The 13,077-nt window shown below is 45.6% G+C and overlaps 1 protein-coding gene across 1 annotated transcript in view; it reads right to left on the bottom strand.

The window, feature by feature from the left end:
* Positions 1-13,077, bottom strand: part of LOC148524073 (sterol 26-hydroxylase, mitochondrial-like) — a 122,833-nt gene that overhangs the window by 82,843 nt on the left and 26,913 nt on the right. The window lies entirely within an intron of this gene.

Here is a 13,077-nt window from a genome sequence, read left to right as displayed (position 1 = left end):
CAGTGTGGGAGTGTCGGCAGTGTGGGGTTCCTGACAGTGTCCTCAGTACGTGGGGCAAGAGTGCCGGCAGTGTCGGCAGCGGTGGTGTCGGCAGCGGTGGATGCTGCCAGTGTGGGTGCCGGTGGTGTCGGCAGCGGGCGCCATCTTCTTTTTCTTCTGTGTGCATTTTCAATGGGCTTAACGCTGATTGGCTGAGAGCCGTGACAGACAGCTCTCTCAGCAAATCAGTGTTAAGCACGCTCAATACAAAACCTTGCGACCCGACAGCGGGGTCGCAAGGTTTTGCCTCGGGTGAGGGATATGGGGCAGGCACGGAGATCCGAAATTCGGGTGGGTTCGGATCTCTGAGATCCGAACACGCTCATCTCTACTGATTACATACTCTATTTGCAATATGTGGTTTACTGATGACCCCACACTTCCGATTAACGTTCTTATGCATATTCATTGAACAACCGAAACCTTGTAGACTCTAATGCCGCATACACACTGAGCGATATTTTGAATGACTGAACGATAATGATATCGTTATCGTTCAGTTGTTCACTATATCGGCCAGTGTATACGCTTGAATGATGAACAATAATGACCAAAGATGCGCGTTCCCACGGAACATTAGCCATTGTCGTTCATTGTCTGAACATGCAGGCCAACCTGATGATATTGTCAGGTTGTGCATGTTCAGGGGATGGAAGGGGGTCCCGGCACTGAACGATATCATTCAGTGTGTTTGCTCAACGTCGTTAACGACATTGAGCACACCCCTGCCGGGGATACACTAGACAATATTGCTCATGGAGCGAATTGTCTAGTGTGTACGCACCTTAAGGCAGTGTTTAACGCAGATATTTTGTTTTTGTTACTGCTCATTTGATACCTACAATAGTATCATTAATTTGTAAATTTATTGCACAATCATTGACCCTGAGAGACAGATTGTCAGGGTTCAGCCTAGGATCGGCCGTCTCTACCTGCGGCTGATTCGCTGCATATTCTGCCTTAGGCGCTTGCGGACTTCCATGGTCGGTCTTGTGTCTTGGGGATCGTGGTTCCCATCATGGGCGCCGCCATGACAGTCCTTCTCATGACAGTATTTCCAACCAATGGTAGCATGGTCTCTGTCAGCTGATGCAGTTCTCCTATCAACTATTACCCCTGGGTATGTATCTGGCTACAGGACTCCAGGCAGTTGCCTGAACAACATTTGTCATTCCTAGTATATGCTAGCTGTGTACTCGTTCCAGGTTCCTCTGAGATTACTTCCGTGTCTTCTCTAGTGTGTCTGACCATCTCTGCCAGAGTGCTAACTCTGTGCTATCTTCAGTGCAACAGTGCGTCATTTCATCTCAGCCTGTGTGCAACTTAGCATTATCTTCAGGAGCAGCAGTGCGTCATACTACCTCAGCCTGTGTGCAAGTTAGCTGTACCTTCCGGAGCAGCAGTTCGTCATACCACCTCTGCCTGTGTTCAATACCAAGGAACCATCTTTCAGCGCAATAGTGCATCTAAACACCTCTACCTGTGGGTACCTCAATGTAGCTGAGGCATATTCCTCGGGCCACCATCTGTGTGTATCTCTATTCCCACAGGGTTTGGATACCAGATCAAAAGACCGCGACCTGCTAGCTGGGTGCAGCTAAAACCCATATCCCGATTGGTAGGGGTCACTGGTGAATACCTCCCAGCAGGTTAGACTCCGCACCATTGTTAGGGTCTCATTAAAATCCAAACTCTGTGGATGAGGAGATCATACATTCAGGCCCCTCGCCTCCGATTTCTCCCCCAACCTCGGACCTCTGCTTTCAACCCCTCAGTGGCAAACGTGACACAGGTTACTTGCCAATTTTTATATATATTGTTCAATTCGTGAGTAGGTGTCTTTTCTTTTAATCTGAGTGTCTTTTGACTTTCTATATATTCGTATTTCATACACATATTTTCGCTGTCTTTCACATATCTCATATTGTAAGATTGCTCTGGCATTTAGATAATCTTTTTGATTTTACCAATAGGACAACTAGCCCAGGGTTTTATCTGGATTAATTGATAACCCACTAGGACTTTGTCCTTTCTTCTCTGTTTGTCTGTTATAAGTGTACTATAGGTCAGAACAATTTCTTAATGAAATGTAATGTGATAGTGTGTGCCCTGCTTTAGAGCCACTTGTCACACTTATGTGTGTTTCTGTGTAGAAAGAGAATAGATTAGAATTCCTACCAAATCTAAATTTTAAGAATGGGCTTTAGCTCAGAGGAAATGGGCAGGCTTCTAATTGACATGGCCAAATGTAGGCTCAAACAATATTTGAAATATAATTTCATAATAAAAAAAACTGAGTATTTTTTTGTAGTGGAACTGCAGGAAATTATAGGCTTCCTGCTTCTATAACCAAAGCTTTGTAGTGCTGTAGAAACCAAATAAGGATCCCAATTCCAACAGACCATGGCCGGATGTAATAGGGTGCGAGTGTTCAGGAAAAAAACAACTCGCACCTTCTCCCGTTTTTTTGAAGGTGCGAGCTGGAGCCGAGACTCGCAAATGTAATAGCCTGTGAACTTTTGAGCTCACATAGCCTTTGATGGTAACCGCAAGATTAATTGAGGTGAACCTTGCAGTTAACTTCATAGGCTACAATATAGTGGTTCCCACCATAGACTTCAATGGAGCTTTCACACCATTGAAGTCTATGAGGGACAGACTGACAGGCAGCCTGACCGCATAAAGCCAATCAGCGGGCAGCTCCTACAATGACAGTAGACATGTGGGTCCCTGTCATTCGTGCGGAGGAAGGGTATGTGTAAACACATACCCTTCCTCCTGTCCATACTGGTATCGGGTATTCGTTTTTTAGTTTTAACCCCCTGAATGCCTACATGGACCGAAGAGGACATGATCTACACAAGGTATAGGTGAGTTTTTTTGCCATGGATTTCTACTTGGCAAGTGGATGTGAATGGCTTCAGCAATACTAGGTGAATATGTGAGATTGTGAGTGTGAATATGCATGTATGTATTAATAAAATTGTACTATCACAGTGTGTGTCTTGTGTTTTTTTTACTATTTCTTTTGCAGATGAACTACAGGTTCCAGCGTGCCCATAATGCCTCAAATGCTGGTATTTGTGGTTCTCCAAGTACCAGCATGCAGGGGAGACTTGCTGGGACCTGTAGTTCACCAGACAATATTAGCTCATCTTTTTTTTAAACCACACTACACACTTATCCCGGCACCCACCGCCGCAGTGGTGCCGGGGATAGTCCCGGGCTATCAGCCCAGGCCTGGGGTGCCCTGGAGAGGGGAATCCCTTTATTGGGGGTCCCCACCTCCCTAGGGATGCCCAGCCTGGGCTGACTAGCGGTCAGGGTTAATGTTATGGCCGGGACGACCCCATGAAAGAGTTCCCCTTGCTGTGGCATTAATTCCCTCGCTAGAAAGAGCCCAATGCTGGTTATGAAAAATACAGGGGGCCCCTACTCATTTTGTCCCCTGTATTTCCACAACCAGGACCGGCTCTGCAAGTATTGACATGCACTTCCACATTTGTGGTAAATATTATTATTTGCCCATGTGGCCTTTACTACGTGGACAAAACGACAAGATCTTTCAGAGAACGCATAGCCCTGCATCAATCTTTTATCAAGAAGGCCGTTATAGAAAAAAGCGGACCAACCGGTAGCTAGACATTTTCTTCAGCAGAATCACACATTGACCTCTTTAAGACACATAGGGGCCTATTTACTAAACAGTGTTAGGAGACAGAGTGAAAAGTGATAAGAAAGTGGTAAGGTGCCAGCCAATCAGCTCCCAACTGTCATCTCACAGGCTGTGTTTGAAAAATGACAGTTGGGAGCTGATTGGCTGGCACCTTATTACTTTATCACTTTTCACTCGGTCTCCTAACACTGCTTAGTATATAGACCCCATAGTTATCGATCATGTACCACTCTCTATTAGAGGGGATGACAGAGGGGGTCGTTTGCTAAGGGTTGGGATAACCTGGATACATCAACTCAACACCATTCACCATGGACCGTAATGGACTTAATGAGAAACTTCCGTTGAATGTATTTGACTAATCCTACTTGCCACTTATCCACAATCCCCCTTGTTGAGGTATTATTACTACAAATTGTTAATTCCTAATACTAGCAGGTCAAATCTTCTTCTTATGAACAGTGTGAAACCAGCAACCATTTTGTTGTTTTTTGTATATTATTATTATTGGGGAATCACCCTCGATCTAGGTTTACCATCCTTGCAAATACAGTGTTTTATAAACCTTTTGTTTGTTTGTCTCCAGAGGTGTTGCTTACAGGTGGCCAGGTAGACAGATCACCGGCATATGCCGGTTTCCATGGAAACCGGGCGCGCTGTGTTGACGTCACCCTCTGGGGACTCCCGAGCAGCTGCTCGGTGTGGTGGCCCTTCCGGCCCAGTCTGCTGCAGCTAAGTGGACACAACACCTTATTTAAGGTAAGGACATTCATCCAACAAACTTTATTATGTATTATTTGATGTCTGTAATGCTTGCCTTGAGGAAAGGGCCAACTGGGCTCTGAAACGTCGGCTGTACTTTATGTGTTAAATATAAGCATGCAGTATATTGACATAAAAATGTATTGACTTCATTTGGGAGTGCTGCAGTTTCTTGGAATTGCTTTAGTATACATACTACACTTGTATAGATACTGTCCTAATCACTTTCAGTGCCGATCCATATCTCTTCTACATATATATATATATATATATATATATATATATATATATAATATACACACACATTATATACTGTATATATATATATATATACATATTGTGATAGGATCACTGGTAAAGTGGTCTGTGGCAGGGACATTTATCCCAGATTCCTGTCCTATGTGTTTTAAAATCCCCAGGAGAAAGTCTGCAGTGTAGCAGGCTTGAGTTTCAGCTTTTTGAAAAGCCGGTTTGGGACCTGGGTGTTGTGGGTGAGAGGAGAGGGAGGGCTCCACCACGGCCACTCTAGGTTTTGGTTCTCGCAGCCTGGTAACAGGTTGTTAGTTTTCCACCTGAGAGTGGCCAATATAAGCCTAGTGTGTTGAGGGCTGATTGTCTCACCTGGGAGAGCAGACAGGGAGTTTGCTCAGAGACACTTGGATACCTAACTGTGAGTACTGTGCTGTGCTTTGTTGCTGGCGAGGGCATTAGGCCCTGCCAGGTTCTGGTAGTGAGGGAACTACCTGTGAAGTTAGTGCCCCGACAGGGCTAGGATTTACGTTTATGTTTTCTTTGTGTTATTTCTGACATTGTACAATAAAGACTGGCGCCGACCAGCTTGTACTTGCATCCAGACTGGTGTGCTGCTTCCCTGCTGCTGTGTGTGTGAGTAAGGAAGGAGTCCTCTACCCAGGAGAGGGACCCCCTAACCTAACTGTGTCACAATATGGTGGAGAATGCGGGCAACCACACACTGAAGTTGCAGCGAGAGGAAAACTTTCCATTTAAAAATTAAAGGGACAGACACCCAATTGGTGAGTGTGGAAATAACACTGTGTCCTTGGAGTCCCATAGAGGAGGCGTCAGCCAATGCTCAGAGAGGCAAGGTTCAGCTTCCAACCTACACCCCAGGACAAAATGGAGGACATTATTAAGGCCTTGCTCCAAGCTACAGCAGCTCAGCAGGAGACAAACAAACTTCAGCAGGAATCTACCAGAGCTCAGCAGGAGATGAACAAACTTCAGCAGGAATCTACCTGGGCACAGCAGGAATCCACCAGGGTGCAACTGTTGGCCTTGGAGACAGCCCAGAGGCAACAACAGGTCGCCATCGAGGAAACCTGCCAGGCATAAAAGAGGTGCTACAGCACCTGGTCGCCCGGCCCAGAGATGTTGCTACTGGTCCTCCCACCCCCACTCACTCCGTACGAGCCAGTCACTTCCTTCAAAAGATGACTTCGGGCAATGATGTGGAGGCCAATCTCGCCGCATTTGAAAGAACGGCCGAAAGGGAGAGTTGGCCCCAGGAGCAGTGGGCAAGTCTGGTGGCACCTTTTTTGTCTGGGGAGCCACAAAAAGCATATTTCGATTTATGCCTGGCTGATGCCAAGGACTATAAAAAACTAAAACAGGAGATCCTAACTCGCTTGGGAGTCACCACCTTTGTTCGTGCCCAACGGGTCCACCGCTGGGAGTTCCATATGGACAAGCCTCCACGTTCACAGATGCATGACCTCATCCATCTGTCCTCAAAATGGCTACAGCCCGAGACGCTGACGGGACCACAGATCGTGGAAAGGGTCGTGATGGACCATTACCTGCGATCATTACCCGCGACTCTGCGCAAGTGGGTGAGCCATGCAGACCCTAAGACCGCGGACCAGTTGGTTGAGCTAGTGGAGAGGTACGTGGCGGCTGAGGAGCTGAGGAGTATGCCCCACCAAGCCCCGATGGCGCACCGGCGAACTCCCACAGACACTGGTAAGACTGTTCCAGGGGAGAAGGGTGCTGGGCGGTGGGATGTACCTAAGACTGAGGGTGTAGAACCTGGAGACAGGCCTGCCAGGCCAGGAAGGTTCTTGCCCCGTAAACGACTAGACATTAATATGATTCAGTGTTTCCGGTGTGGTGACTTCGGCCATATTTCCGGTAATTGTTCACTTACAACTGAACCTATGCAATGTGATACTGCTCACGTCTACCACAGGGGGTCTTTCTTTGCACAGACAGCCTGTACGGCTGACCGGCAGGCTGAGACTGATAAGCACATGTGTGTACTCACTGTAGATGGCAACCGAGTAGAGGCACTGTTAGACTCTGGTAGCTTGGTGACACTTATAAAAGCTGAGCTGGTGAACCCCTTGAGGCATAAGGGGAAAACTGTTGGTGTGACCTGCATACATGGGGATAATCGATATTATGTTACTGCCGAGGTGAACATCGAGACACCATGTGGCTCTGCTATAGTTTCTGTGGGTTTGTTGCCTGGTCTGATGTACGATGCATTTTTGGGGAGAGACTTTGCTCACTTCTGGAAATTGTGGGAAAGCCGTTTTGTTCCAGAAGTGAACAACCCCGGTCCACTTGAGAAGGTTGTCGATATAGTGGAGGAGGGAGTTTCTTCTGAGTCAGAGTTATTCCCTTTTTCTACTATGATTGGCGAACTAGAGAATGCAGAGCATGACGGTGGCCCGCCAACTGATGTGCCTCCCATTGAGGTGGGAAGTGTTGTTGGGCCAGTTGATCGTCTGCCTGATTTAGAGGTCAGAAGAGAGGTCTTTGCCGTGGAGCAGTTGAAAGACCCTACTTTGGTAAAAGCCAGGAAGAATGTAAAGGTAGTTGATGGTAAACCCGTAGACCCTGATAGTCCTTTGTCCTATCCCCACATGGCAATGTGTCAGGATTTATCCTGCCCTGAGTGTCAGTATCATGCTCCCAGACCACGTTTTAAGGGTCCACTAGTTCCATTGCCTATTGTAGAGGTGCCAATAGTGAGAGAGCACCTGAAACAGGCTCAACAGGCACAGCAGAGGGTATACAACAGCAATGCTCGGTTACGCAGCTTTGCTCCTGGGGACAGAGTGTTAGTGTTGGTTCCCATTGTGGAAAATAAACTTTTGGCTAAATGGCAAGGGCCCTTTGAAATCTTAGAAAGAGTGGGACAGGTCAATTACAAAGTTTACCAGCCGGGGAAAAGAAAGCCGGAACAGATATACCATATAAATCTGTTAAAGCCCTGGAAAGATAGAATGGTACTGTCGGCCGTCCGAGCCCCTCCAGTAAGTCCAGGGCCCTTAGTTCCCGAAGTGACAGTGGCAAAAACCCTGTCGGCAATTCAACAACGAGAGGTCAAGGAGTTTCTGGTTAGAAATAGGGTGCTGTTCTCTGACGTACCTGGGAAAACCTCGGTCGTTAAACATGACATCATCACTGACCCAGGGGTTAAAGTTAATCTAAAGCCCTATAGGTTACCAGAAGCACCAAGAGCATCGGTGTCGAAAGAAATTAAAAATATGCTAGAGTTAGGGGTTATTGAAGTATCACATAGTGAATGGTCAAATACCATTGTGTTGATTCCAAAGCCCGACGGGAGTGTGCGTTTCTGCAATGACTTCTGAAAGTTGAACAGTGTTTCAAAATTCGATGCCTACCCGGTGCCACAGTGGAGAAGGAGGCGTTGGCCATAAAGTGGGCATTACAAACTTTTAAATTTTTGGTGGAACACAGGCCAGGGGGCCTGTTGTTTAAAGCAGACGCGTTGTCACGCGTTCATTGTTTGGGGGCTTCAGTTGTTCCGCCCCATAGGTCGAAACAAAGAGGGGGGATATGTGATAGGATCACTGGTAAAGTGGTCTGTGGCAGGGACATTTATCCCAGATTCCTGTCCTATGTGTTTTAAAATCCCCAGGAGAAAGTCTGCAGTGTAGCAGGCTTGAGTTTCGGCATTTTGAAAAGCCGGTTTGGGACCTGGGGGTTGTGGGTGAGAGGAGAAGGAGGGCTCCACCCACGGCCACTCCAGGTTTTGGTTCTCGCAGCCTGGTAACAGGTTGTTAGTTTTCCACCTGAGAGTGGCCAATATAAGCCTAGTGTGTTGAGGGCTGATTGTCTCACCTGGGAGAGCAGACAGGGAGTTTGCTCAGAGACACTTGGAAAACCTATCTGTGAGTACTGTGCTGTGCTTTGTTGCTGGCGAGGGCATTAGGCCCTGCCAGGTTCTGGTAGTGAGGGAACTACCTGTGAAGTTAGTGCCCCGACAGGGCTAGGATTTACGTTTATGTTTTCTTTGTGTTATTTCTGACATTGTACAATAAAGACTGGCGCCGACCAGCTTGTACTTGCATCCAGACTGGTGTGCTGCTTCCCTGCTGCTGTGTGTGTGAGTAAGGAAGGAGTCCTCTACCCAGGAGAGGGACCCCCTAACCTAACTGTGTCACAATATATATATATATATATATATATATATATACACACACATATAAAATAGATGCAATAATCGGCATGCCACAAGATATGCAATGAACCAATACGATCAATAGTCGGCACTCATGCCTCTTCATATAAAGAAATCACACTGACAAACTTGACACAGTTTGTCAGTGTAATTTCTTTACATGAACACCCATGAGTGCCACAAATTGATATGCTTTTCAAAAGTCCAACCTTTGGATGAAAAGTGTCAGAAAATCTCCGACCCCATAGTGGGTATAATATAACTCGTGCAACTAACATCACCATGCCCCGGCAGTCCACGATCTAGGGAGGAATGCATGACGCAACGCATTCGGGATGCGTGCTGGAGTTAATTACACTGGTATGTATGTAGAAAATCACAAAGGACAGCTCTCTCGGTAAGAGCTGTCCTTTGCGAATGAGGGACTTCCGGGTCTATGACTCAGAAGTCTCTCTGGTGTTCTTCTGCGCATGCGAAGAATGATACACGTGCCACAGGGGGTGCTGAGAGGGCTTCTATAGGGTAACACGTCAGAAGATAGCGTTACCCAATGCATCCAAGCCCCAATTCATTGCATTCATTGCATTCTGGGGCTTGGTGCATATTAGAAATGCGGTTAAACCTGCATTTTCGGGGTTTGACCATATTTCTCACATTGCTGCATCCTGCCCCTGGAATTGAGTACCCAGGGGAAGTGAAGAGTTGGTCTCCTAACTCCTGAGTTCAGCTGGTAAAGCCGTCAAAATAACAGTTCAAGTCCATGAGAACCCGGCAGCTTCGGTTTCAATCTGGGCATTTACGAGCAGCAGCTAGCTGGTCCCTCACCTGTGTTACCAGCAGGCACCCCGGCTTCCTAGTGGGGTGTGAATACACACAGAGTCCGGCACCCTCCTACTGCCAGGTACCAGCCTTTTTCGGTCAAGCTACTAAGCAGCCAGGACATCAACCATGCGTAATCACCTGCTGCTCACTATAGCTTACTTGCATGTCTCACGGAGGATATTTTAATTCGGGATGGCCACCCTTGGAAATGGTAATCTATGCAAGTTTTATTTAATTACTAAACAGTGAAAAACTTTTACGAGCTGTCATTTTTTCCTAACGCTACTAATTCACTTAGTTGCTGCACGCATACTGTACCTGTATACTGATCAAGTTATATTTGTCTCTATACGGTATGTGAAAAATAAGATTGCTCAAATATCCATGTGTTTGCATTACATATTAACACAGGATGCCGATGGTCTAAATGCTGACAGGTGTCTAATGACCGGCGTCGAAATCCTGACGCCAGTCATTAGACCTACATCAGAAGCCTGACACCCGGTTTACCGATCGAATGTAAGCTGGGCGCCGGGTGCGAACAGCCGCGGGGGGGGGTTAGGATCAGGGTTCCCGGGGGGACTTTGGGTTAGGCACCCCCCTGGGAGGTTAGGTTTAGGCTAGGGGAAGGGTGGGTTAGGGCTAGGCACCCCCGGGGGAGGTTAGGGTTAGGCACCTCCCCGGGGGACTTAGGTTTAAGTGGTGGGGAAGGGGGGTTAGGTTTAGGCACTTAGAGGGGGGATTAGGGTTAGGCACTTGGGGGGGTTAGCGATAGGCACGCCTAAGGGAGGGTTAGGGTTAGGGGGTAAAATTAAGTTAGAAAATACTTACCTAGGACGATCTGGATTTTCACCCCTGCCGGGCTCACGCTGTTGGGATTTGAACCGCCGGCCATGCCGCCGGTGGTAAATCGTATATATTCAATTAACACTCACCTGTATCCTCAAGTGGAGTCACTTGCAAGGACTAACTCCAGATATCTTAGGCGGGTTATCTTAACTTAAATAATTTACTGCAGCCCACTTTGAGTGGATATTACTTCATTACTTATTTCCTGTTTTATACTACTTGTATGGTTGTACCACATGGGTTCTGAACTATAGATAGACAGTAAAAAGGTTGCCAGTGTCTAGATAGACACCAGATGTTAGAGAGTCAATAAGCCGACTGGGACAAAAGGTGGACAGGGACAAAATGTCGACATGTAAGAAGGTTGACAGGTACAAATGGTTGATGACAGGGTCAAAAGGACGACACAAGAATGGTCGACACGTGATTTGTTTTTTTTAAGGTTAGGCACTTATTGGAGGGTTAGGGTTAGGCACTTATCCTGACGGTTAGGGTTAGGCACCAGGAGGGAGGATTAGGGTTAGGCACTTAACGGAGGGTTAGGGTTAGGCACTAAAAGGGACGGTTAGGGTCAGGCACCTACCCCGATGGCTAGGTATAGGCACCAGGAGGGAGGGATAGGGTTAGGCACCAAGGGGAGGGTTAGGGTGAATATTAGGACTAGAAAACAAAATAATGTGTTGACCATTTTTGTGTCAACCTTTTGACCCTGTCAACCATTTGTACCTGTTGACCTTCTTATTGTCGACATTTAGTGTGTCGACCCTTTGTCCCTGTCAACCTTTTGTCCTAGTTGACCTATTGACTGTCTAACATCTGGTATCTATCTAGACACTGTCAACCTTTTCCTGTCTAACTGTTAATCCACAACCATACCACATATACTTGTTAGATTGCCCTGATGTTTTTGTGTGGGTTTTAATAAGCTGGAGTCTGTCAATTAGTGTTTGCTATTTGTTTGATTGGATAAGGCTGCAATTGCGCCCCAGTGGGGCAGTTATTTATTTTCTATTGTCCAACTGATATGGAGATTGAGCAACTACCTCCAGAATAATACTGCAGCAGGGACATAGTTGTAGTTACATTGTTCAGGAAAGAAACTATTCTTTTTAGGTATTTGTGATAGTAGCACCTCATGATCCTTTGTATTCTTTGTGTGTTCCTAATTCATTAATAAGCATTAAAAAAAAAAACATTTGGAAGACATGCATGACAATTAATAAAATCTAGACTTAGTAGAATCAAAATGTGAGTCAGGAAACTCCAGTTTTTTTTAATGATCCATAAAACCATATCAGTTCCAGTCAATGCCTCCAATTCTCAAAAGTCCATATTATGGTTAGAAGGTACAGTAGCTATACCCATTGCCATAGCTGGCTTCAGTGGGACTTTCCAGGAAAAGAAAAAACAGGGATGTAATTTATTAGAATATTGAGAACTTAGAAAGTACCACTGCATCAGGATGGATGCAGGCATAGCTAATGGCCATTCTTAAAATCCCCTAAATGCCTAGAAAGGCTACCGCGCGAAACAATCTGTAACTTTTCTTTTGTACCACTTTAGGCAACACTGTGATGGCAAAGACTATGGAAAACCTTTAATAGTTTGCAAAGCCTAGAAATCTCAATTGATTTAAAAGTACTCAACTACAATGGCCTGCACCCTTGTATACGGTATTAAAAACCCCTTTTCATAAATAATGTGCTTTAAGAAAGAAATCAGTAGAGTGAAGGCATTCCCCTGATGTAAAAACTAAATTTTATTTTACTCAGTAAAATTATTGTAGTGAGATAAGGGTGAAGAGGGTGTATTTTCTGGTGCGTTCCAAGCCATGCATGGCCATTCCCACTCTGCAAAAGAATGCCAATTCTGCACCAGCTCATAGTAGACAGAGATTGTGTTTCATCCTATACTTTTAATTAGAGATGAGTGATTTGGTTCTGCTCGGTTCTTTTTGCCAAAGTAGCACAAGTTTGGAGTTATTGGCTATCCAAAACACATGGTAGCCAGATAGCCAATAATATGCCACTTTTGAGATCTGAACATAACCAAGTAAAACATAACTGCTGATCTGTGCTTTTAATGAGATAAAATGCTTGTACTCTCTATAGTGCATAGTAAAAGAAAATGCATTTAGTGAGTCCTGACTACTTTGCTAAAGAATGTACACTGTCTTCCTGAGCACAAAAACAATTCCATTTGCACAAATCAATTTAAGTGAGGGTTATTACATTTTAGTCTAAATAACAAGATCAGATAAACAATCATTTTTGACTGAGGATAACATTAGACCTTGAACCAGATTTAGAGATGTGCGGTTCGGTTCTCCAGAAATCCTAATCCATCCGAATTTCGTGAATCCGGATAAATAAAAGTCACGGTTCTGATCTTTTCACGGTTCGGAATTTGGATTTTAAATCCGAAATTTCAGTTTTTGCATAAATTACATGATTTTGTCTCTTTTTAAAAAACTTTTTAT

This window comes from Taudactylus pleione, unplaced genomic scaffold, assembly GCF_031769625.1.
Source record: "Taudactylus pleione unplaced genomic scaffold, aTauple2 ptg000122l, whole genome shotgun sequence".
NCBI classification, from domain to species: Eukaryota; Metazoa; Chordata; class Amphibia; order Anura; family Myobatrachidae; genus Taudactylus; species Taudactylus pleione.
The sequence above is the reverse complement of the archived record's forward strand: the minus strand, read 5'-3'. Positions and strand labels throughout refer to the sequence as shown.